Consider the following 27,839-nt stretch of genomic DNA (forward strand, 5'->3'; position numbering starts at 1 on the left):
CTTCTGCTTTTCTTGAGAACATAGAGAAGTTTTAATAAGGAGTAAAATGTAAAGTTAATTGTATCTATAAGCAGGTTCACGTTTTACAGATTTAATAGAATGAGACAATGCCTTTAGTGGGGTTTTATCATGAAGCCAATACTACTTGGGACAGTCCTCTATTAGCCAGAACAGAAAGCCTCTGCCTGCAGGAATGAATAGACATAGTTGACTTCCCAGATCAATAAGAGCGGTGTCATGTTGTAACGAATGGAAATGGAGGCACAGATGTGAAGTTCTTATTCATTTTTATTGTAATTAAACGTGGAGCCTCGGGACCATGGTCCGGGGGGCTCCGAAGGGGGCGTGACTACGTGAGCCCCAGACACCCGTGGTAAGGCCCCTCGAACAGGGTCAGAATGGGATGCCTAGGGGACACGGGTGCCACCTCCAGTTAGACCCCAGACTCGTGGTAGCTGACCCAGCGGGACAGACGGACAAGCAGGGTTACGTAGAGCTAACCGGTGGGTACCGGGTGTACGGGTAGAAGCTGGTTCCAGCGGTACTGACGTTGTCCTGACGTTCAGGTGACTGAATGGCGGGATGAAACGGAACTGGAGTGAGCAGATTGGAGAACGTCCAGGAAAGCCAGGTAACGGGTAGCAGATAGTCTGTGGAGACAAACAGTTTAAGCGGAGCACTGGTAGAGAACTTCAGAAACAGAAGCACATGCTAGCAGAAACCAGAAGTTAGCAACTGAGGATACTTGTTGCTCCGGCACCATCCCTATGGTGGAGGGGCTAGAAATAGTGATCATTAACACGCCATTGGTCAGAAAATGCGTGCTGTCTCTTTAAGAGACCGGGAGCAAGCATGCGCGCAACCTAAGCACACCACCCAAGAACCTGCTGGCTGCATGCCAGGAAGCAGAGGAGGGAGGGGAAGCAGAGACCGTGTCATGACAGCATGGAGCCTGCACAGAGCGGGAGTCCCAACGGGGACCCCGCAAAGGTACAGGAACCAAAACCAAAAAAAAAGAGCTCCATGTATGTTAAATGGGGCTTCACACCCAAAAAAGCTTGAGTAGTCAGTCACCAATGAATCTATCTATATAATGGTCTAAGGGGTACTTCCGTCTGTTTGTCTGTCTGTTTGTCTGTAACGGAAATCCTGCATCGCTGATTGGTCGCGATGGCCTCGTGAGACCGCTGTCATCTGGGTAATTTTGCAATGCATCACTGGGAACGGAAGCTGGCGGCAGCATCGCGACAACTTCGGTGGATGCCGGAGGGTGAGTATATAACTATTTTTCATTTTCATTTTTTAACAGGGATATGGTGCCCACACTGCTATATACTATGTGGACTGTGTTATATACTGCGTGGCCTGTGCTATATACTATGTCGGTTGTGTTATATACTATGTGGGCTGTGCTATATATTACATGGCCTATGTTATATATTGCCTGGCTGCTATATACTACGTGGGCAGTGTTATATACTGCATGGGCTCTGTTATATACTACGTGGACTGTGTTATATACTACGTAGGCTATGCAATATACCACGTGGGCAGTGTTATATTCTGCGTGGGCTGTGCTATATACTACGTGGCCTGAGTTATATACTGTGTGGACTGTGCTATATATTACGTGGGCTGTGTTATATCCTACGTGGGTGCTATATACATGGCTGCTATATACTACGTGGCTGTGCTATATACTACGTGGCTGTCTGTGTTACGTGGGCTGTGCTATATACTTCGTGGCTGTGCTATATAGTACGTGGCTGTCTGTGCTATACAGGTCCTTCTCAAAAAATTAGCATATAGTGTTAAATTTCATTATTTACCATAATGTAATGATTACAATTAAACTTTCATATATTATAGATTCATTATCCACCAACTGAAATTTGTCAGGTCTTTTATTGTTTTAATACTGATGATTTTGGCATACAACTCCTGATAACCCAAAAAACCTGTCTCAATAAATTAGCATATCAAGAAAAGGTTCTCTAAACGACCTATTACCCTAATCTTCTGAATCAACTAATTAACTCTAAACACATGCAAAAGATACCTGAGGCTTTTATAAACTCCCTGCCTGGTTCATTACTCAAAACCCCCATCATGGGTAAGACTAGCGACCTAACAGATGTCAAGAAGGCCATCATTGACACCCTCAAGCAAGAGGGTAAGACCCAGAAAGAAATTTCTCAACAAATAGGCTGTTCCCAGAGTGCTGTATCAAGGCACCTCAATGGTAAGTCTGTTGGAAGGAAACAATGTGGCAGAAAACGCTGTACAACGAGAAGAGGAGGCCGGACCCTGAGGAAGATTGTGGAGAAGGACCGATTCCAGACCTTGGGGAACCTGAGGAAGCAGTGGACTGAGTCTGGTGTGGAAACATCCAGAGCCACCGTGCACAGGCGTGTGCAGGAAATGAGCTACAGGTGCCGCATTCCCCAGGTAAAGCCACTTTTGAACCATAAACAGTGGCAGAGGCGCCTGACCTGGGCTACAGAGAAGCAGCACTGGACTGTTGCTAAGTGGTCCCAAGTACTTTTTTCTGATGAAAGCAAATTTTGCATGTCATTCGGAAATCAAGGTGCCAGAGTCTGGAGGAAGACTGGGGAGAAGGAAATGCCAAAATGCCTGAAGTCCAGTGTCAAGTACCCACAGTCAGTGATGGTGTGGGGTGCCATGTCAGCTGCTGGTGTTGGTCCACTGTGTTTCATCAAGGGCAGGGTCAATGCAGCTAGCTATCAGGAGATTTTGGAGCACTTCATGCTTCCATCGGCTGAAATGCTTTATGGAGATGAAGATTTCATTTTTCAGCACGACCTGGCACCTGCTCACAGTGCCAAAACCACTGGTAAATGGTTTACTGACCATGGTATTACTGTGCTCAATTGGCCTGCCAACTCTCCTGACCTGAACCCCATAGAGAATCTGTGGGATATTGTGAAGAGAAAGTTGAGAGACGCAAGACCCAACACTCTGGATGAGCTTAAGGCCGCTATTGAAGCATCCTGGGCCTCCATAACATCTCAGCAGTGTCACAGGCTGATTGCCTCCATGCCACGCCGCATTGAAGCAGTCATTTCTGCCAAAGGATTCCCGACCAAGTATTGAGTGCATAACTGAACATTATTATTTGATGGTTTTTTTGTTTGTTATTAAAAAACACTTTTATTTGATTGGATGGGTGAAATATGCTAATTTATTGAGACAGGTTTTTTGGGTTATCAGGAGTTGTATGCCAAAATCATCAGTATTAAAACAATAAAAGACCTGACAAATTTCAGTTGGTGGATAATGAATCTATAATATATGAAAGTTTAATTGTAATCATTACATTATGGTAAATAATGAAATTTAACACTATATGCTAATTTTTTGAGAAGGACCTGTATACTACGTGGCTGTCTGTGTTATATACTACGTGGCTGTGTTATATACTACGTGGCTTTGCTATATACTACATGGCTGTGCTAAGCGCGATGTACATACATATATAGTCTAGAATACCCGATGCGTTAGAATCGGGCCACCATCTAGTATACTATAACCATCTTATATTAATCTGATCTCAATGTAAAAGCATCTTATTAGTCAATAGACTTTTTCACTGATTCCGTAAAAAGTTTTATAAAATATGAATTCTTCACATCTGGATTTCATATAATTACTGAACATGACTCTCAGATACAATGTTCAATTCAGAAACAAATTCCCAGACCTCCAGCAAATAACATTTCCTTAATGTGAATCATTATCTAAACTAATAAACTTTAGTTTGCAGATGGGTGGTAAGAAAAACAGTTCATTGCTTAATGAAGGATCTTCTGCCACGTGATCACTGAGGCTAAAAACAAAAACAGAAATACAGATCTTCCCCATATTACACCATCAAAACTAATTATAATTCCCACAAGGATGGAGCTTTTATAAGACCTGCAGCTGCTATTCTGCAGTATTTCCAGAATTACAGTTAGGTCCATATATATTTGGACAGACAACATTTTTCTAATTTTGGTTCTAGACATTACCACAATGAATTTTAAACAAAACAATTCAGATGCAGTTGAAATTCAGACTTTCAGCTTTCATTGAGGGTATCCACATTTAAAATTGGATGAAGGGTTTAGGAGTTTCAGCTCCTTAACACGTGCCACCCTGTTTTTAAAGGGACCAAAAGTAATTGGACAATTGACTCCAAGGCTATTTCATGGACAGGTGTGGGCAATCCCTTCGTTATATCATTCCCAATTAAGCAGATAAGAGGCCTCGAGTTGATTTGAGTTGTGGTGCTTGCATTTGGAAGGTTTTGCTGTGAAGTAAACATGCAGTCAAAGGAGCTCTCCATCCTTAAGCTGCGAAAACAGAAAAAAACCATCCGAGAAATTGCTACAACATTAGGAGTGGCAAAATCTACAGTTTGGTACATCCTGAGAAAGAAAGAAAGCACTTGGTGAACTCATCAATGCAAAAAGACCTGGGTGCCCACGGACGATAACAGTGGTGGATGATCGCAGAATAATCTCCATGGTGAAGAGAAACCCCTTCACAACAGCCAACCAAGTGAGCAACACTCTCCAGGAGGTCGGCATATCAATATCCAAATCTACCATAAAGAGAAGACTGCATAAAAGTAAATACAGAGGGTTCACTGCACGATGCAAGCCACTCATAAGCATCAAGAATAAAAAGTCTAGACTGGACTTTGCTAAAAAACATCTAAAAAAGCCAGCACAGTTCTGGAAGAACATTCTTTGGATAGATGAAATCAAGATCAACCTCTACCAGAATGATGGAAAGAGAAAAGTATGGCGAAGGCGCAGTACAGCTCATGATCCAAAGCATACCACATCATCTGTAAAACACGGCGGAGGCAGTGTGATGGCTTGGGCATGCATGGCTGCCAGTGTCACTGCGTCACTAGTGTTTATTGATGATGTGACACAGGACAGAAGCAGCCGAATGAATTCTGAGGTATTGAGAGCCATACTGTGTGCTCAGATCCAGCCAAATGCAGCAAAACGGATTGTCCATCTGTAGTATGAAACGACGACCAATGACCCAAAACATAAAGCCAAAGCAACCCAGGAGTTTAGTAAAGCAAAGAAGTGGAATATTCTTGAATGGCCAAGTCAGTCACCTGATCTCAACCCAATTGAGCATGCATTTCACTTGTTAAAGACTAAACTTCAGACAGAAAGGCCCACAAACAAACAGCAACTGAAAACCACCGCAGTGAAGGCCTGGCAGAGCATCAAAAAGGAGGAAACACAGCGTCTGGTGATGTCCATGAGTTCAAGACTTCAGGCAGTTATTGCCAACAAAGGGTTTTCAACCAAGTACTAAAAATGAACATTTTATTTAAAATTATTGAATCTGTCCAATTACTTTTGGTCCCTTTAAAAACAGGGTGGCACATGTTAAGGAGCTGAAACTTCTAAACCCTTCATCCAATTTTAATGTGGATACCCTCAAATGAAAGCTGAAAGTCTGAACTTCAACTGCATCTGAATTGTTTTGCTTAAAATTTATTGTGGTAAGGACTATAACCAAAATTAGAAAAATGTTGTCTCTGTCCAAATATATATGGACCTAACTGTATAATAGCTTATAAAGAAGTAAAGGTGTAGATGTTGGGTCTATAGAGGGAGCATCATCAACAGCAATTTTTAAAGGATTGTAGATGGACAAATGACTACTATAGAGGGCATGGAAACTCACTAAACATTTATGATAATCAGGAAAATTGTAAACTATCATATTGATCGCTGGGAGACTAACCAATGAATGAATGGAATGAATGAAGTGAAGGTTCATATGTTCGATCTCTGTTCCATCGTCTTTGGGACTGCTGAAGAAAGCAGAGGACAGCTGTAGGCTGTTTCTTTGTTTCCGGGTTCTAAAGCCCCATTCTCCACGTGCTCGAGCAGTCAGACGCCAAGCAACTAGTAAATTATTCCTTATCCTGATGTGTAAATATGTGACTCTTCAGATTTTCTGTCATACTGATCATGATGAAGAGACTGAGTAGTTTCAAAATCTTGTTATTTGTTACCATCTTTTCAGTTAGACATTAAAAAGATATCAACCACCGACGACTATCAAATTTATATTTACTGTGGAAAATGGAAATTTGTATAAGAGCCATATCTTATGAGAAGAATGGTGGGTGTATCAACCAGATTAGCAGGAATAGCAACTATGAAGAGGTCCAAGTAGATCTAGCTCTTCTTTAAAGTTGCCTAAGTGGTTAGTGTGAAGAGGTTGGTGATCACTTTGGGTAAATGTAAAGCTCATTATACACATGAATTATTTGTACACTAAACTATTATTTTCAACCAAGCATCCATGTGTTCTGTATGGGGTTAACCACTACCAGACAATTCTATTATGTATCAGGAGAGAGTGAGGAAGTTCTAATACACATTAAGCTTCATACAGATGTCTGTGACCTCAGTGTATGGATCACGATGCATGAACCGACCTTACCCGCACTTGACAACCTCATAGGCATATAAGAGGCAGGTTAAGAGATCCCCAGCCAGTCTGTACATCATGGTCCATACATCACAGATGTCTGAATGAACCTTAAAGGTTTTTTTTTGGACTTTAACATTGATTGCCTTTCCTTAGGATAGGTCATCAATGTCTGATCAGTGGGGGTGTGACACCTGGCACCACCGCCAGTCAGCTGTTCCCAGTGTCAGCGGGAACTGCCTAGCACATCTCCGTCAAAGTAATAGTGGCCACAGCTGGATACTGCACATCCACCTTCTATTGATTTAACTAGGTGGCGGATGTACAATATCTGGCTGCAGCCACTGGCCACTGTTATGATCTGGTGATTAAGGAGCGACATGCGTCTAGCTCTGAGCAGGTGGCAACTATACTGACCGCAGTCCCTAAGCTCAACACAACACTAGAAGTAGCCGTGGAATGCTCCTAACTCTGCCTAGGCATCTCGTCACAGCCTAAGAGCTAACTACCCCTAAAGATAGAAGCAGGAAAACTATCTTGCCTCAGAGAAAATCCCCAAAGGATAGATTAGCCCCCCACAAATAATGACTGTGAGAGGAGAAGGAAATGACATACGTAGTATGAAACAAGATTTAGCACAGGAGGCCACTTCTAGCTAGATAGAAAATAGTACAGGACAGAGCGCTGTGCGGTCAGTAATAAAAACTAGAAAAAGTCCACCGCAGAGAAATGCAAAAATCTCCACACCTGACTAAAGGTGTGGAGGGCAAACTCTGCTGCCCAGAGCTTCCAGCTTAGCTGAATAGATCCATACTGAAAAGTTGGACAAATGAACAAAAACAAAGAAAGTGCTGAACAACAAGTCCACAACAAGAGAACCGCAAAAGGACAAGCAAGGACTTAGCTTTGATGAACTGGTCAGAGTGTCAGGAAAGTCCTAAGAGCAATGACTCCAGGCAGGAACAATTGACAACTGGCATTGAATGAGGGATAAGGCCAGACTAATATAGCCGAGCGAGAAAGACGATCAGTGAAAACAGCTGCTGAAGCTAAATCCAAGAAGCAGCCATACCACTCAAAACCACAAGAGGGAGCCAAAGAGCAGAACTCACAAAAATGCTACAAACAACCACCGGAGGGAGCCCAAGAGCGGAATTCACAACAGGCCACTATACAGTCAACTGAGCTGTGGTGTGCAGCTTCGCAAATGTGCAGTTCGTGCCTACACTGGGAATTGCAATTCCATCCGCCGCTGAGACTGGGAACAGCAACTCCGTCTGCCGCCGACACTGGGAACAGCTGATCGGCGGAGGTGCCAGGTATTGCACCACCACCAATCATACACTGATGACCTATCCTAAGGTTAGGCCAACAATGTTAAAGACAGCACTTTTAAGATGGTACACAACTCCTCCTAAGTTCAGTGAACAGTAATGTGTTTGTGAAGACCTTGATTAGTTTACAATAACATTAATTGAACACAGTCAATACCTCTGGTGGTCTTTGCAGGTGGTGGCCTCTTTACTTTGTCTTTGGGCTCCATGATTGCTTGTTACACCCCAGATAAGAACAGTTCAACAACTTTATATTAGACACTCTCTCTTTAAGCGGTTTTGCAAATATATTCCCCCCACGGTGAACTCTTTTCATATAGTCCAAAACTCTGTGACATAGCAGATTAAAAAAGTGTTTTTTTTCCATTTGTGACATCTTGCATAATGTTTATCTTCAATTTAATTTTCACTGGTGATGGCTGGTTGGCTGCCAATCTGAAAGTCACTGTATTTATCATTGCTGCTGCTCTTAGCATACCTTGCCTTACACTGCAGCTCTGCTTTATTGATTAGATGCACATACCACATATGCACTGAGCCAAATGATCTTCAATAAGGAGTCATTGGTGTAGGAAAATTGATGTTAATGCCTGGAGATGAGCATTAGATCTTGATGTGCTACAGTAGTCTCCAAAGTAATCACTCCACTTCTTCAATTGTCATTGTAAAGTACTTTTCCTTTTAAACTATGAAAGGAATTCACTCACTATGAGATCAGCACAATAAAATTTCAGAAGGAAAAATAAATCTTTATATATTTCTTGGCACACAGCAGTACATATTATTTTTTCATATTTTTTACAGCTACCTTTGTTCCATAGAGAACAGCTGCTGGAATCAATGGAAATACCTTCTGCTTTACTGACTGCTCTTATTAAAAGAGATGGAAAGACATATTTCATATGTCATGATGAGGGTATATGTTGCTCACCTTTTGAAGTGGATGAATCTAAGGGTACCGTCACACTAAAACGACGCTGCAGCGATACGACAACGATGTCGATCGCTGCAGCGTCGCTGTTTGGTCGCTGGAGAGCTGTCACACAGACAGCTCTCCAGCGACCAACGATCCCGAAGTCCCCTGGTAACCAGGGTAAACATCGGGTTACTAAGCGCAGGGCCGCGCTTAGTAACCCGATGTTTACCCTGGTTACCAGCGTAAATGTAAAAAAAAACAAAACTACATACTTACATTCTGTGTCTGTCCCCCGGCGCTGTGCTTCTCTGCACTGACAGTGAGCGCCGGACAGCCGGAAAGCACAGTGGTGACGTCACCGCTGTACTTTACGGCCGGCCGGCGCTCACCAGTCAGTGCGGGAAGCTGAAGGCGAGGGACATGACCAGACACCGGGAATGTAAGTATGTAGTGTTTTTGTTTTACATTTACACTGGTAACCAGGGTAAATATCGGGTTACTAAGCGCGTCCCTGCGCTTAGTAACCCGATGTTTACCCTGGTTACCAGTGAAGACATCGCTGAATCGGCGTCACACACGCCGATTCAGCGATGTCAGCGGGAGATCCAGCGACGAAATAAAGTTTTAAACGATCTGCTACGACGTACGATTCTCAGCAGGGTCCCTGATCGCAGTAGCGTGTCAGACACAGCGAGATCATAATTATATCGCTGGAACATCACGGATCGTGCCGTCTTAGCGACCAAAGTGCCACTGTGTGACGGTACCCTAAGATCTGTACCTCTGATGACTCTTGTCAACACCAGTTTTAAGCTATTGTATGAAAATATATACTTGACCTTAAGGGACTGGGCAATATATAGCCTTTTGAGAAAAGGTCAGTGGCAAACTGACTCTGTACTACTTGTTGATTTAGGATGTGTATTAATTACATGCATAGAGCAGAGGCATACATTTATAATGACAGCCCATTTGATGCTACTTAAATTGCTGTACCACCCACTCAAGTAGAGGTGTATTTGGTGCTCATTCCGTACGAATTCACCTTGTGTTGTAGCCAACCTCCTGTGTGTTAACGTTATGCCAATGGAAAGAGAGAGTTGAATTAAACCCATTGGATGGATTATAATTGGATCACATTATCATTATAATGTGATCCCCATTTTTTTAATGTTTTCATGGGTATGGTAATTGGTGTTTCTTAGTGCTTTATATGGATTTTCCAACATTTTGCAAAATTTCCCAAAGAACTGATTAGCTAAATATCTTCTAGAAAATAAAAGCATTAAACTCTTGTTGCAAAAGTAAGCAGATATCTCACTGGCCATTGGTCATCTACCCATACATGGGGTCCTCAAGGGTATCGTATGAGATTAGAAAAAAGGATTTGCATTTTTTGCTGTGTGTTCAGAACTGGAGCGCACTCCTCTATAATGTGATCCCTGTGTGATCAGGGATGGAGCACACTCCCCTATGATGTGATACCTTTGTGATCAGAGCTGGAGTGCACTCCACTATAATGTGATCCCTGTGTGATCAGAACTAGAGCACACTGCTCTACAACAAACCAAAACGTTGGCTACCACTGTTCATGTAAATGGAAATCAAATCTGAATTCAAAATAAAGCTTTCCCTACAAGCACATTGAGTGCATATTACTTAACTGATCCAGCCGGTTTGGGCAGCATGTATCACCTAACAAGTTTCCTTTACACCAGGGGTGGACATACCGCCGGTGCAACTGGTGCAGCTACATTGGGGCCCAGAGGTGGAGGGAGGCCCCAGCAGAGCACCTAATAATGAGGGTAATCCGGCCTGTTTCTCCAGCCCCAGGGGGCCCATGGCCAGATTGCCCTCATGTGCGGAGGGCAGGGAGCGATCCCTGCAGCTCCACTGCCTACAGGAGAGAATGAGAAAAACCGGAGAAAAACACATGGAGTATAAGTCCCATATTGAAAAGGTAAAAATACACGTTTTTATTCATAGAACAATAATCAACAACATTTAGAAACAGTTAGTCATCACAAATATAGACAGCAAGGAAAACTACGGCTAGTACTGAAAAAGTCAGAGCAGCGGCAGCCCCTATGAATCACTGATACTATTTCAACCTAAAGTGCTACTAGTGCATGTTTGAGGTAATGATGCCATTCAAACCGGGTAACTAAGAATCAGATTCTATCAATCCCACAGTGGGGTACCGCTCACCCGAACGGCATATATCATACTAAAACCGGTTCAACAGCTCTTACCCATTCAGCAGGTACACAGGGGTCGCCGCCGCAGACCCAACGTGCGTTTTGCGTCGGCTTCGTCAGCAGTGAGAGAAGAGAGAGAATGCCAGCGGAACAGAGCTGCAGGGATCCGTCCTTTTGTTCTTGCCCATGCTTTCTGTCTGACACAGCCATTCGGCTGGATGAAATCAGCATTCAGCGTGCGCCTGTGGCAGAGAGAGAGAGAGAGAGCTGCCGGCAACGATGATGCTGCGACTGCAGGGGAACATTTAGAGAGGAGAGTGTTGCTGGTTTTTAAACAATACATTGGCGTGGTGGGGGAGAGAGCAATAATGAAGGTGGTGGAGGGGGCAATGATGTAGATTGTGGAGAGGGCAATGATGGAGGTGGGGGAGAGGGCAATGATGGAGGTGGGTGAGAAGGCAATTGATGGAGGTGGAGAAGAGGCCAATGATGGAGATTGTGGAGAGGGCAATGTTGGGGGTGATGGAGAGGGCAATATTGGAGGTGAAGGAAAAGGCAATGATGGATGTGGAAGAGAAGGCAATTATGAGAGTGGTGGAGAGGAAAATTAAGGAGGTGGGGGAGAGGACAATGATGGGATGCTAGGGGAGGTCAATGAGGGATGTGGGGGATTGGGATGGGAGTAAGGGGGATTTATAATGGAGTTATGACGAGGGGAGGGGGAAGCAGTGGCATAGGAAGGGCGGTGCGGGGGGGGCGGGCAGCCCCGGGCGGCACAATGCGGGGGGAGGGTCACCGGGCCCAGGCCGGCGCTGCAGGAGGAAGAAAAAAAAAAAGACATGGGCCCTTTAAATCTTCGGGCGGCGCCCCCCCCCCCCCCGGTGCCAGCGCTAATACTCACCTCTCCTGGTTCCTGCGGTTGCGCGGTAGCTGCAGCGTCTTCAGCGCCCTCTGACTCTGCGACGTCTCAGGGCAGAGGGTGCGATGACGTCATCACTGCGCGCTCAGCCTCTGTCCTGAGCGTTGCAGAGCCGGAGAGACGCTGAGTGCACCGGACCTGCTCTGGGAACGGGAGAGGTGAGGATTTTACTTTTTTTTTTTTTCTTTATGTCTGACTCTGTCTGTCTGGGGGCACTGCTGGAGACCCTGGGGCAGATTTTTGGACACACTGGGGCAGATTTCTGGACACACTGGGGCAGATTTCTGGACATACTGGGGCAATGCTGGAGACCCTGGGGCAGATTTCTGGACACTGGGGCAGATTGCTGGACACGCTGGGGCAATGCTGGACACTGGGGCAGATTGCTGGACACATTGGGGCAATGCTGGAGACCCTGGGGCAGATTGTTGGGCACACTGGGGCAGATTGCTGGACACACTAGGGCAATTGTTGTGAATTCTGTGGCTGAGTTCACTTCTGTGGTCACAAGTGGTATTGCAGTCTCTGGGCTTCCTCCCTCAGGTGTTTTGGTGAGCTCGTTGGCTGCCTTGCTATTTAGCTCCACCTGAGTCTGTCTTCCTTGCTCCTTGTCAATGTTCCAGTGTTGGATCTGAGCTACTGCATCTTTCCTTGGGCCTGCTGCTCTGCTAGATAAGTGCTTCTAGTTTGTTTTCTGTTTTTTTCTGTCCAGCTTGCTATTGTCTTTTGCTGGAAGCTCTGAGAAGCAGAGGGGTGCACCGCCGTGCTGTTAGTTCGGCACGGTGGGTCTTTTTGCCCCTTTGCGTGGTTTTCGTTTTAGGGTTTTTTGTAGACTGCATAGTTCTCTTTGCTATCCTCGCTCTGTCTAGAATATCGGGCCTCACTTTGCTGAATCTATTTCATTCCTACGTTTGTCTTTTCATCTTGCTAACAGTCATTATATGTGGGGGGCTGCCTATTCCTTTGGGGTATTTCTCTGAGGTAAGTCAGGCTTGTATTTCTATCTTCAGGCTAGTCAGCTCCTCAGGCAGTGCCGAGTTGCATAGGTAGTTGTTAGGCGCAATCCACTGCTGCTTATAGTTGTGTGAGGATAGATCAGGTACTGCAGTCTACAGAGATTCCACGTCTCAGAGCTCGTCCTATTGTTTTTGGTTATTGCCAGATCTCTGTATGTGCGCTGATTACTGCACGCTGTGTTGCCTGATTGCCAGCCATAACAGTACAAGGAGCCACACCAATGATTCCCAATAGAGGGAAAAAAGAAATCCTGACATCATTTTTTTTTCTTAGCTCTGTCTTCAGTCTTTTTTTTCCCCTAGACATTAGAGTGCTTCAGGACACAGCTGTGGACATGGATATTCAGGCTCTGTGCTCCTCAATGGATAATCTCGTTGTAAATGTACAAAAGATTCAAGATACTATTGATCAGAAATCGATGCTAGAACCAAAAATTCCGATTCCTGATTTGTTTTTTGGTGACAGAACTAAGTTCCTGAGCTTCAGAAATAATTGTAAGCTATTTCGGGCCTTGAAACCTCATTCTTCTGGTAATCCTATTCAACAGGTTTTGATTATTATTTCTTTTTTGCGCGGCGACCCACAGGACTGGGCGTTTTCTCTTGCACCAGGAGATTCTGCATTGAGTAATGTTGATGCATTTTTCCTGGCGCTCGGATTGCTTTACGATGAGCCTAATTCAGTGGATCAGGCTGAGAAAAATCTGCTGGCTTTATGCCAGGGTCAGGATGATGTAGAAGTATATTGTCAGAAATTTAGGAAATGGTCAGTACTCACTCTGTGGAATGAATCTGCACTAGCGGCTTTGTTCAGAAGGGGTCTCTCTGAGGCTCTTGGGGATGTAATGGTGGGATTTCCTATGCCTGCTGGTTTGAATGAGTCTAGGTCCTTGGCCATTCGGATCGGTCGTCGCTTGCGCGAGCGTAAATCTGTGCACCATCTGGCGGTGCTGCCTGAGAGTAAACCTGAGCCTATGCAGTGCGACAGGACTATGACTAAAGTAGAACGGCAAGAACACAGACGTCTGAACAGACTGTGTTTCTATTGTGGTGATTCTACTCATGCTATTTCTAATTGTCCTAAACGCACTAGGCGGTTCGATAGCTCTGCCGTTATTGGTACTGTACAGTCCAAATTCCTTTTGTCCATTACCTTAATGTGCTCTTTGTCATCGTATTCTGTCATGGCGTTTGTGGATTCAGGCGCTGCCCTGAATCTGATGGATTTGGATTATGCTAAACGTTGTGGATTTTTCTTGGAGCCTTTGCGGTGTCCTATTCCGTTGAGAGGAATTGATGCTACACCTTTGGCCAAGAATAAGCCTCAGTACTGGGCCCAGCTGACCATGTGCATGGCTCCTGCACATCAGGAAGTTATTCGCTTTCTGGTACTGCATAATTTGCATGATGTGGTCGTGTTGGGGTTGCCATGGCTACAAACCCATAATCCAGTATTGGATTGGAACTCTATGTCGGTAACCAGCTGGGGTTGTCAGGGAGTACATGGTGATGTTCCATTTTTGTCTATTTCGTCATCCATTCCTTCTGACATCCCAGAGTTCTTGTCGGACTTTCAGGATGTATTTGAAGAGTCCAAGTCTGATGCCCTACCTCCGCATAGGAATTGTGATTGTGCTATCGATTTGATTCCTGGTAGTAAATTCCCTAAGGGTCGTTTATTTAATTTGTCCGTACCTGAACACACCGCTATGCGCAGTTATGTGAAGGAGTCCCTGGAGAAGGGACATATTCGCCCATCGTCGTCACCATTGGGAGCAGGGTTCTTTTTTGTAGCCAAGAAGGATGGTTCGCTAAGACCGTGTATTGATTACCGCCTTCTTAATAAGATCACTGTTAAGTTTCAGTATCCCTTGCCATTGATTTCTGACTTGTTTGCTCGGATTAAGGGGGCTAGTTGGTTTACTAAGATTGATCTTCGTGGTGCGTATAATCTGGTGAGAATCAGGCAGGGAGATGAATGGAAAACGGCATTTAATACGCCCGAGGGTCATTTTGAGTATCTGGTGATGCCATTCGGACTTGCCAATGCTCCATCTGTTTTTCAGTCTTTTATGCATGACATTTTCCGTGAGTATCTGGATAAATTCTTGATTGTTTACTTGGATGACATTTTGATCTTCTCAGATGATTGGGAGTCTCATGTGAAGCAAGTCAGAATGGTTTTCCAGGTACTGCGTGCTAATTCCTTGTTCGTGAAGGGATCAAAGTGTCTCTTCGGTGTGCAGAAAGTTTCATTTTTGGGGTTCATCTTTTCCCCTTCTACTATCGAGATGGATCCGGTTAAGGTTCAGGCCATCCAGGATTGGACTCAGCCGACATCTCTAAAAAGTCTGCAGAAATTCCTGGGCTTTGCTAATTTTTATCGTCGCTTCATCTGTAATTTTTCTAGCATTGCCAGACCATTGACCGATTTGACCAAGAAGGGTGCTGATTTGGTTAATTGGTCTTCTGCTGCCGTGGAAGCTTTTCAGGAGTTGAAGCGTCGTTTTTGCTGTGCCCCTGTGTTGTGTCAACCTGATGTTTCTCTTCCGTTCCAGGTCGAGGTTGATGCTTCTGAGATTGGTGCAGGGGCGGTTTTGTCACAGAGAGGTTCTGGTTGCTCAGTGTTCAAACCATGTGCTTTCTTTTCCAGGAAATTTTCTGCTGCTGAGCGTAATTATGATGTGGGCAACCGAGAGTTGCTGGCCATGAAGTGGGCATTCGAGGAGTGGCGTCATTGGCTTGAGGGTGCTAAGCATCGCGTGGTGGTATTGACTGATCATAAGAACTTGACTTATCTCGAGTCTGCCAAGCGCTTGAATCCTAGACAGGCCCGTTGGTCGTTATTTTTTGCTCGTTTTGATTTTGTGATTTCATACCTTCCGGGCTCTAAAAATGTGAAGGCGGATGCTCTGTCTAGGAGTTTTGTGCCCGACTCTCCGGGGTTATCTGAGCCGGCGAGTATCCTCAAGGAAGGAGTCATTGTGTCTGCCATCTCCCCTGATTTGCGGAGAGTGTTGCAGAAATTTCAGGCTAATAAACCTGATCGTTGTCCGGCCGAGAAACTGTTCGTCCCTGATAGGTGGACTAGTAAAGTTATCTCTGAACTTCATTGTTCGGTGCTGGCCGGTCATCCAGGAATCTTTGGTACCAGGGAGTTGGTTGCTAGATCCTTCTGGTGGCCATCTCTGTCACGGGATGTGCGTGCTTTTGTGCAGTCCTGTGGAATTTGTGCTAGGGCTAAGCCCTGCTGTTCACGTGCCAGTGGGTTGCTTTTGCCCTTGCCGGTCCCGAAGAGGCCTTGGACACATATTTCGATGGATTTCATTTCTGACCTTCCCGTTTCTCAAAAAATGTCGGTCATTTGGGTGGTCTGTGATCGCTTTTCTAAAATGGTCCATCTGGTGCCCTTGGTTAAATTGCCTTCCTCCTCTGATTTGGTGCCTTTGTTCTTCCAGCATGTGGTTCGTTTACATGGCATTCCTGAGAATATTGTTTCTGACAGAGGTTCCCAGTTTGTCTCGAGGTTCTGGCGAGCCTTTTGTGGTAGGATGGGCATTGACCTATCTTTCTCCTCGGCCTTCCATCCTCAGACTAATGGCCAGACCGAACGAACCAATCAGACCTTGGAAACATATCTGAGATGTTTTGTTTCCGCTGACCAGGATGATTGGGTGTCATTTTTGCCGTTGGCTGAGTTCGCCCTTAATAATCGGGCCAGCTCGGCTACCTTGGTCTCTCCATTTTTCTGCAATTCTGGGTTCCATCCTCGTTTCTCTTCAGGACAGGTTGAGTCTTCGGACTGTCCTGGTGTGGATTCTGTGGTGGACAGGTTGCAGCAGATCTGGACTCAGGTAGTGGACAATTTGACCTTGTCCCAGGAGAAGGCTCAGCTTTTCGCTAATCGCAGACGCCGTGTGGGACCCCGACTTCGTGTTGGGGATTTGGTTTGGTTATCTTCTCGTCATATTCCTATGAAGGTTTCCTCTCCTAAATTTAAACCTCGTTTTATTGGTCCGTATAGGATTTCTGAGATTCTCAATCCGGTGTCTTTTCGTCTGACCCTCCCAGACTCCTTTTCCATACATAATGTATTCCATAGGTCGTTGTTGAGGAGATACGTGGCACCTATGGTTCCATCTGTGGAGCCTCCTGCCCCTGTTTTGGTGGAGGGGGAATTGGAGTATATTGTGGAGAAGATTTTGGATTCTCGTGTCTCTAGACGGAAACTCCAGTATCTGGTCAAATGGAAGGGTTATGCTCAGGAAGATAATTCCTGGGTTTTTGCCTCTGATGTCCATGCCCCAGATCTTGTTCGTGCCTTTCATGTGGCTCATCCTGGTCGGCCTGGGGGTTCTGGTGAGGGTTCGGTGACCCCTCCTCAAGGGGGGGTACTGTTGTGAATTCTGTGGCTGAGTTCACTTCTGTGGTCACAAGTGGTATTGCAGTCTCTGGGCTTCCTCCCTCAGGTGTTTTGGTGAGCTCGTTGGCTGCCTTGCTATTTAGCTCCACCTGAGTCTGTCTTCCTTGCTCCTTGTCAATGTTCCAGTGTTGGATCTGAGCTACTGCATCTTTCCTTGGGCCTGCTGCTCTGCTAGATAAGTGCTTCTAGTTTGTTTTCTGTTTTTTTCTGTCCAGCTTGCTATTGTCTTTTGCTGGAAGCTCTGAGAAGCAGAGGGGTGCACCGCCGTGCTGTTAGTTCGGCACGGTGGGTCTTTTTGCCCCTTTGCGTGGTTTTCGTTTTAGGGTTTTTTGTAGACTGCATAGTTCTCTTTGCTATCCTCGCTCTGTCTAGAATATCGGGCCTCACTTTGCTGAATCTATTTCATTCCTACGTTTGTCTTTTCATCTTGCTAACAGTCATTATATGTGGGGGGCTGCCTATTCCTTTGGGGTATTTCTCTGAGGTAAGTCAGGCTTGTATTTCTATCTTCAGGCTAGTCAGCTCCTCAGGCAGTGCCGAGTTGCATAGGTAGTTGTTAGGCGCAATCCACTGCTGCTTATAGTTGTGTGAGGATAGATCAGGTACTGCAGTCTACAGAGATTCCACGTCTCAGAGCTCGTCCTATTGTTTTTGGTTATTGCCAGATCTCTGTATGTGCGCTGATTACTGCACGCTGTGTTGCCTGATTGCCAGCCATAACAGGCAATGCTGTAGACCCTGGGGCAGATTGCTGGACACACTGGGGCAGATTGCTGGACACCCTGGGGCAGATTGCTGGACACCCTGGGGCAGATTGCTGGACACCCTGGGGGCAATGCTGGACACACTGGGGGCAATACTGGACACACTGGGGCAATGCTGGACACACTATGGCAATGCTGGACACTGGGGCAGATTGCTGGACACACTGGGGGCAGTGCTGGACATACTGGGGCAGATTGCTGGACACACTGGGGGTAATATGCTGGACACACTGGGGCAGATTGCTGGACAACCTGGGGGTAATATGCTGGACATACTGGGGCAGATTGCTGGACATACTGGGGCAGATTGCTGGACACACTGGGAGTAATATGCTGGACACACTGGGGCAGATTGCTGGACACTGGGGCAATATGCTGGACATACTGTGGCAGGTTGCTGGACACACTGGGGGTAATATGCTGGACACACTAGGGGTAATATGTTGGACACACTGGGGCAGATTGCTGGACACACTGGGGGCAGGACTTGAGGCATGGGCAGAATGTAGATACGGGGCATGATTGGAGACATGGGGCAGGATTGGATCATGGGGCAGGATGGATACGATGGAGACTGATGGGGCAGGATGGGGAGATCATATGGGGTAGAATGGATACTCATGAGGGCAGGATGCGAGAACATATGGCTGGAGCCAGGAATGAGATAAAAGGGGCCAGGGTGGGGAATATTATTACTATAGGGGCTAATTAAGGGATATTATTACTGCAGTGATGTATTTATTTTATTTTTTGAGTATACTGTTTTAAATGAGGGGGCAGGCCTGTTACTGTGTAGAGTGACACTATATCACATTTTTTTCTTCATGTGGTGTAATGTAGAAGTTGTTAAAAATTAAGTAATGTGTTCTGCAAGCGGAGCTCGAGATAACTGTGTTATTTCCTGCAGAAACTAGTCCTGGCTGGAAGAAATGATGGCGGTCTGTGCTGGATGAAAGATGAAGGACTTCATCTAGAGACGTCACTGGTGAGTCAGTGTTACCTATACACTGACACTATACACTATATACTATATACAGCGGTCCTGTGTACAATGTCACCAGTGATCACTGTATTACCTATACATTATATACAGAGCTCCTGTGTATAATACCACCAGTGATCTCTGTATTACCTCTACACAGACACCGCATACTAAGTACAGATCTCCTGTGAATACTGGCACTTATGGTGATAGTATTGTGTTTTTTTTTTTTTTATTACTGATCAGTATTGTAGTATTCAGTCACTATGTGGTGGTAATATGTGGTCTAGAAATGGTGTTGTGGTATTTGTCCCTTGTATGTGCTATTTGGTCACCAAGTGGTGGTAATATGTGATCTGGTCATGGTGTGGCGGTATTTGTCCCTTGTATATAGTATTATTCAGTCACTATGTGGTCTGATCATGGTGTGGTGGTGTTTCTTCCTGTATGTGATATTATTGGTCTTGGTATAGTGGATTGTGTTGTGTATGGCGGTCATTTGTTCTCTCTGATATTAATTAATTAAAAGTCACAGGTTTGGCATGTGGGGGTGACACCATTAGGCCCAGTTTAAGTTCTACAAAACAGGAAAACTATTTTTGGTAACCTTTGCGTGTATTGAGCCGGGGGTAGGGGGGGGCGCCAAACTCGGGAACAGGCCCGGGCGGCAAAAGCTCTAGCTACGCCTCTGGGGGGAAGAGGACTTAGCTATGGATGTAAAATGAATTGGGTGGTGGAGGAGGGTGCCAAGTCCCTGATAGTGTCCTCCTCCATCTCACAATTTATTGTGATGCTATCAGGGACTTAACATTTATTGGGGAGAGGAGAGGGTAAGGTGCATAGGACTCTGTATAATTAACTGAAAGGTGGGAGAAGACTCTGTCAGTGACTGTCAGGGTGGCGGAGGATGCTCAGTACCTGATAGCATATTCTTGTTGCAGAGTGCATCTTCTTGCAGTCACCGCTGTACTTAGGAGAGCTTCAATCAGCAAGATATCTTGAGTAAACAGTATTTACTTCATACTGGATAAACATGAGATACAATTCAGTGTCACACAGTCCGTGCACTGAACACAACACATTCATGAAGAAAAGCAAAGCAGAAAGTAAGAAAACAACCAACCACTGAGAGCTTCCCTCCCCACATTACAGCAAGTATATAACTTTACACACTATCGCCATCTGCTGTCTGGTTAGTATAAAGTCCTCCTTTCACTTATAATAAGTCCTATCTGTTGCATATGCCAACAATTCTATCACTGACAAATTCATTATAATGCTATCAAGGACTTATAATGAATGGGGATGTTCAGGATTTGCAGGAGAAAATTAGTAAAGTACATTTTGTAAAGTACATGCTTTTGTTGCATATTTTCCACACTCATTAGTATTGGTGAAATACGCTGCAAGAATTGACATTGTGTAGATTTTAATCTGCTGCAAGTCTGCAAGGAAAAAATATGCAACATGTGCAAGAGACTTAAGGGATCTCATTCCCTTTGCTAGTACTGTAAAACCTTGCATATTTTCCGTGTGCACATAGAATTAAAGTTAATTGGGGACAGTCACAGACTAAATAATTTATATTATTGGGTGGCAGAGATTATAGGTAATGGGGGGCTGAGTGGTGCTTATCATTTTCTAATTTAATGGTACATATCTATACTCAGGGGGAGACATGAATGTATACAATGTATGTGACCTTGTAATCTTCAGGGCTGTGATGATCATCGTGACAAGAGGAGTCGTGGCTGGGGGATGTCAACATGAAGGTCTGACCAGATGGAGAATAAACAGCAGAAAACGGCTCTAATCAGACGAGACGTCAGCAGTAAGTTCTTAGATGTAAATATTATTCTGTATCTGCACTGTGTGGCATGCAGTGATAATGCTATCTGTAAAATCACTTAGGCCACATTCTGGCATTCATGTGATATGTCCATGTGCTTCCAGATTTTTTTTATCAGATGGCACATGGATTCATAGTTTTAAAGGGCCATTCACATATCCGTGAAAACCACAGATCTGAGAATGAGATCTGTGAAGGTCAGAGAATGTACTGTTCTGATTTCAATCTTGAGGATCAGAGTAGGACATGCTCAATGGGTTTGGAAAGAGCTCACAGCACATAACACTGCACACAGATACAGGACTATAGCCTTATTACGTATAGCACAGTCCATTAGTATATGGTGTACTCACTTATTATGTATACCACAGTTCCTTAGTATATAGTGTACTCACTTATTATGTGTAGCACAGTTCCTTAATATGTAGTGTATTCACTTATTTTGTATAGCACAGTCCCTTAGAATATAGTGTACTCACTTATTATGTATAGTGTCGTTAGTTACATAGTTTCCTCTTTTATTATGCACAACATCGTCCATTATTACGTACCCTCCTCTCTGGTTATACATATGCCATCCCTTATTATATAGCTTCTTTTGCTTTTATGTACAGCACTGTCTCTTACATAGTGTATTCTTGTTATTTTTGTTATTCACAGTGCCCTCTTTTATTACATAGCTCCCTCTCTAGTTAGAATATAAATGGACTGCTGATGGGGCAGCATCTGATCAGAAAACCAGTCCATCAGCTCCTCCAGTAGAAAAGAAGTTTTCCCATACTCTATCAATGGTCATTGCATTATATATCTAACAAGACAGGACAGTATGTAATAAAAACAGGGCTCTATGTAATCCAATATGTAAGGGACGGAGCTGTACATAACAAGAGAGGGCACTGTTTAATAAGGGATGGCAATATACATAATAACCCCTTCAAGACCCAGCCTATTTTGACCTTAAAGACCTTGCCGTTTTTTGCAATTCTGACCAGTGTCCCTTTATGAGGTAATAACTCAGGAACGCTTCAACGGATCCTAGCGGTTCTGAGATTGTTTTTTCGTGACATATTGGGCTTCATGTTAGTGGTAAATTTAGGTCAATAAATTCTGCATTTATTTGTGATAAACACGGAAATTTGGCGAAAATTTTGAAAATTTCGCAATTTTCACATTTTGAATTTTTATTCTGTTAAACCAGAGAGATATGTGACACAAAATAGTTAATAAATAACATTTCCCACATGTTTACTTTACATCAGCACAATTTTGGAAACAAATTTTTTTTTTGTTAGGAAGTTATAAGGGTTAAAATTCGACCAGCGATTTGTCATTTTTACAACGAAATTTACAAAACCATTTTTTTTAGGGACCACCTCACATTTGAAGTCAGTTTGAGGGGTCTATATGGCTGAAAATACCCAAAAGTGACACCATTCTAAAAACTGCACCCCTCAAGGTACTCAAAACCACATTCAAGAAGTTTATTAACCCTTCAGGTGCTTCACAGAAGCAGAAGCAACATGGAAGGAAAAAATGAACATTTAACTTTTTAGTCACAAAAATTATCTTTTAGCAACAATTTTTTTATTTTCCCAATGGTAAAAGGAGAAACTGAACCACGAAAGTTGTTGTCCAATTTGTCCTGAGTACGCTGATACCTCATATGTGGGGGTAAACCACTGTTTTGGCGCACGGCAGGGCTTGGAAGGGAAGGAGCGCCATTTGACTTTTTGAATCAAAAATTGGCTCCACTCTTTAGCGGACACCATGTCACGTTTGGAGAGCCCCCGTGTGCCTAAAAATTGGAGCTCCCCCACAAGTGACCCCATTTTGGAAACTAGACGCCCCAAGGAACTTATCTAGATGCATAGTGAGCACTTTGAACCCCCAGGTGCTTCACAAATTGATCCGTAAAGATGAAAAAGTACTTTTTTTTCGCAAAAAAATTCTTTTAGCCTCAATTTTTTCATTTTCACATGGGCAACAGGATAAAATGGATCCTAAAATGTGTTGGGCAATTTCTCCTGAGTACACCAATACCTCACATGTGGAGGTAAACCACTGTTTGGGCACATGGTAAGGCTCGGAAGGGAAGGAGCGCCATTTGACTTTTTGAATGAAAAATTATTTTCATCGTTAGCGGACACCATGTCGCGTTTGGATAGCTCCTGTGTGCCTAAACATTGGCGCTCCCCCACAAGTGACCCCATTTTGGAAACTAGACCCCCCAAGGAACTAATTTAGATGCCTAGTGAGCACTTTAAACCCTCAGGTGCTTCACAAATTGATCTGTAAAAATGAAAAAGTAATTTTTTTTCACAAAAAAATTCTTTTCGCCTCAATTTTTTCATTTTCACATGGGCAGTAGGATAAAATGGATCATAAAATTTGTTGGGCAATTTCTCCCAAGTACGCCGATACCTCATATGTGGGGGTAAACCACTGTTTGGGCACTCGGCAGGGCTCGGAAGAGAAGGCGCGCCATTTGACTTTTTGAATGGAAAATTAGCTCCAATTGTTAGCGGACACCATGTCGCGTTTGGAGAGCCCCTGTGTGCCTAAACATTGGAGCTCCCCCACAAGTGACCCCATTTTGGAAACTAGACCCCCCAAGGAACTTATCTAGATGCATATTGAGCACTTTAAACCCCCAGGTGCTTCACAGAAGTTTATAACGCAGAGCCATGAAAATAAAAAATAATTTTTCTTTCCTCAAAAATGATTTTTTAGCCTGGAATTTCCTATTTTGCCAAGGATAATAGGAGAAATTGGACCCCAAATATTGTTGTCCAGTTTGTCCTGAGTACGCTGATACCCCATATGTGGGGGTAAACCACTGTTTGGGCGCACGGCAGGGCTCGGAAGGGATGGCACGCCATTTGGCTTTTTAAATGGAAAATTAGCTCCAATCATTAGCGGACACCATGTCACGTTTGGAGAGCCCCTGTGTGCCTAAACATTGGAGATCCCCCAGAAATGACACCATTTTAGAAACTAGACCCCCAAAGGAACTAATCTAGATATGTGGTGAGGACTTTGAACCCCCAAGTGCTTCACAGAAGTTTATAACGCAGAGCCATGAAAATAAAAAAAAAAATTATTTTCTCAAAAATGATCTTTTAGCCTGCAATTTTTTATTTTCCCAAGGGTAACAGGAGAAATTTGACCCCAAAAGTTGTTGTCCAGTTTCTCCTGAGTACGCTGATACCCCATATGTGGGGGTAAATCACTGTTTGGGCACATGCCGGGGCTCGGAAGTGAAGTAGTGACGTTTTGAAATGCAGACTTTGATGGAATGCTCTGTGGGCGTCACGTTGCATTTGCAGAGCCCCTGATGTGGCTTAACAGTAGAAACCCCCCACAAGTGACCCCATTTTGGAAACTAGACCCCCAAAGGAACTTATCTAGATGTTTGGTGAGCACTTTGAACCCCCAAGTGCTTCATAGAAGTTTATAATGCAGAGCCGTGAAAATAATAAATACGTTTTCTTTCCTCAAAAATAATTATTTAGCCCAGAATTTTTTAATTTTCCCAAGGGTAACAGGAGAAATTTGACCCCAATATTTGTTGTCCAGTTTCTCCTGAGTACGGTGATACCCCATATGTGGGGGTAAACTACTGTTTGGGCACATGCCGGGGCTTGGAATTGAAGTAGTGACGTTTTGAAATGCAGACTTTGATGGAATGCTCTGCGGGCGTCACGTTGCGTTTGCAGAGCCCCTGATGTGCCTAAACAGTAGAAACCCCCCACAAGTGACCCCATTTTGGAAACTAGACCCTGAAAGGAACTTATCTAGATGTGTGGTGAGCACTTTGAACCCCCAAGTGCTTCATAGAAGTTTATAATGCAGAGCCGTGAAAATAATAAATACGTTTTCTTTCCTCAAAAATAATTATTTAGCCCAGAATTTTTTATTTTCCCAAGGGTTACAGGAGAAATTGGACCCCAAAAGTTGTTGTCCAGTTTCTCCTGAGTACGCTGATACCCCATATGTGGGGGTAAACCACTGTTTGGGCACACGTCGGGGCTCAGAAGGGAAGTAGTGACTTTTGAAATGCAGACTTTGATGGAATGGTCTGTGGGTGTCACGTTGCGTTTGCAGAGCCCCTGGTGTGCCTAAACAGTAGAAACCCCCCACAAGTGACCCCATTTTAGAAACTAGACCCCCCAAGGAACTTATCTAGATATGTGGTGAGCACTTTGAACCCCCAAGTGCTTCACAGACGTTTACAACGCAGAGCCGTGAAAATAAAAAATCATTTTTCTTTCCTCAAAAATTATGTTTTAGCAAGCATTTTTTTAGATTCACAAGGGTAACAGGAGAAATTGGACCCCAGTAATTGTTGCGCAGTTTGTCCTGAGTATGCTGGTACCCCATATGTGGGGGTAAACCACTGTTTGGGCACACGTCAGGGCTCGGAAGTGAGGGAGCACCATTTGACTTTTTGAATACGAGATTGGCTGGAATCAATGGTGGCGCCATGTTGCGTTTGGAGACCCCTGATGTGCCTAAACAGTGGAAACCCCTCAATTCTAACTCCAACACTAACCCCAACACACCCCTAACCCTAATCCCAACTGTAGCCATAATCCTAATCACAACCCTAACCCCAACACACCCCTAACCACAACACTAACCCCAACACACCCCTAACCCTAACCACAACCCTAATTCCAACCCTAACCCTAAGGCTATGTGCCCACGTTGCGGATTCGTGTGAGATATTTCCGCACCATTTTTGAAAAATCTGCGGGTAAAAGGCACTGTGTTTTACCTGCAGATTTTCCGCGGATTTCCAGTGTTTTTTGTGCGGATTTCACCTGCGGATTCCTATTGAGGAACAGGTGTAAAACGCTGCGGAATCCGCACAAAGAATTGACATGCTGCGGAAAATACAACGCAGCGTTTCCGCGCGGTATTTTCCGCACCATGGGCACAGCGGATTTGGTTTTTCATATGTTTACATGGTACTGTAAACCTGATGGAACACTGCTGCGAATCCGCAGCCAAATCCGCACCGTGTGCACATGGCCTAATTCTAAAGGTATGTGCACACGCTGCGGAAAACGCTGCGGATCCGCAGCAGTTTCCCATGAGTGTACAGTTCAATGTAAACCTATGGGAAACAAAAATCGCTGTGCACATGCTGCGGAAAAACTGCACGGAAACGCAGCGGTTTACATTCCGCAGCATGTCACTTCTTTGTGCGGATTCCGCAGCGGTTTTACAACTGCTCCAATAGAAAATCGCAATTGTAAAACCGCAGTGAAATGCGCAGAAAAAAACGCGGTAAATCCGCCATAAATCCGCAGCGGTTTAGCACTGCGGATTTATCAAATCCGCAGCGGAAAAATCCGCAGAGGACCAGAATACGTGTGCACATTCCTAACCCTAACCCTAGCCCTAACCCTAACCCTACCCCTAACCCTAGCCCTACCCCTAACCCTACCCCTAACCCTACCCCTACCCCTAACTCTACCCCTAGCCCTAACCTTAACCCTAACCCTACCCCTAACCCTAACCCTAATCTAACATTAGTGGAAAAAAAAAATTTCTTTATTTTTTTATTGTCCCTATCTATGGGGGTGACAAAGGGGGGGGTCATTTATTATTTTTTTTATTTTGATCACTGAGATATAATCTATCTCAGTGATCAAAATGCACTTTGGAACGAATCTGCCGGCCGGCAGATTCGGCGGGCGCACTGCGCATGCGCCCGCCATTTTGGAAGATGGCGGCGCCCGGGAGAAGACGGACGGGACCACGGCTGGATCGGTAAGTATGTAAGGGTGGGGTGGGACCACGGGGGGGGGATCGGAGCACGGGGGGGGGGAATCGGAGCGCGGGAGGGGTGGAACGGAGCGCGGGGGGCGTGGAACGGAGCACGGGGGGGCTGGAATGGAGCACGGGGGGGTGGAACGGAGTACGGGGGGGGGGATCGGACTGCAGGGGGGGTGATTGGAGCACGGGGGGGTGATTGGAGCACGGGGGGAGCGGACACGAGCACGGGGGGGAGCGGAGCACAGGACGGAGGGGAGCCGGAGCAGTGTACCGGCCAGATCGGGGGGGTGGGGGGGCGATCGGAGGGGTGGGGTGGGGGCACACTAGTATTTCCAGCCATGGCCGATGATATTTCAGCATCGGCCATGGCTGGATTGTAATATTTCACCCGTTATAATGGGTGAAATATTACAAATCGCTCTGATTGGCAGTTTCACTTTCAACAGCCAATCAGAGCGATCGTAGCCACAAGGGGGTGAAGCCACCCCCCCTGGGCTAAACTACCACTCCCCCTGTCCCTGCAGATCGGGTGAAATGGGAGTTAACCCTTTCACCCGATCTGCAGGGACGCGATCTTTCCATGACGCCGCATAGGCGTCATGGGTCGGAATGGCACCGACTTTCATGACGCCTACGTGGCGTCATGGGTCGGGAAGGGGATAAAGGAGACTATGTAAGATATATATACAGTATGTGTGTGGGGCTATTTTTATCTGTAGATTTGTCGCCATAATAGGAGGGGGGCCCAGACACATTTCTTGCACAGGAACCCCAAGCTGTCAGTGTCCACCCTTGCTTTACACGATAATGTAAGTGCTACATTAAGTGTAGAGAAGGCAGGCAAGAGCAGACTTAGAGGGTAACTGGTATATAAACACTGAAACTTCAGTAATATCTGACTGCTGCCTCTTCTGTGTGGAGTCTGATTTCTAGTTCCCCTTTGTCTGTCCTGTAACTACTGGATAGGAGTTAGATGGGAGGAATGGATTGCTGTGGATGGGCACATTAGCTTATGCCGGATTTAAGTAATTAACCTCTTCATGACCTGGGAATTTTCAGTTTAGCTATTGAAAAAATAAGATTTAGAACGGTATACTTGTGCATGGAGCACAATAGAAGCAGTGCACAACACACTTTTATGACATGTGCCCTACTGTCTTTTTCTGTGGACCTCAGT

At 44.9% G+C, this 27,839-nt stretch overlaps 1 protein-coding gene across 1 annotated transcript in view; it reads right to left on the reverse strand.

The window, feature by feature from the left end:
- Positions 1 to 280: 280 nt before the first annotated feature.
- LOC138664836 (uncharacterized) overlaps positions 281 to 27,839 on the reverse strand; it is a 120,623-nt gene continuing 93,064 nt past the window's right edge. The window contains exons 2-4 of the transcript XR_011318394.1: positions 19,948 to 20,052; positions 10,980 to 11,167; positions 281 to 650 (exon numbers count right to left, since the gene is read on the reverse strand). The gene's annotated coding sequence lies outside the window, so the exon portion shown is untranslated. The remainder of the gene's footprint in view (positions 651 to 10,979; positions 11,168 to 19,947; positions 20,053 to 27,839) is intronic.

This window comes from Ranitomeya imitator, chromosome 2 (genome assembly GCF_032444005.1).
Source record: "Ranitomeya imitator isolate aRanImi1 chromosome 2, aRanImi1.pri, whole genome shotgun sequence".
Taxonomy (NCBI): Eukaryota; Metazoa; Chordata; class Amphibia; order Anura; family Dendrobatidae; genus Ranitomeya; species Ranitomeya imitator.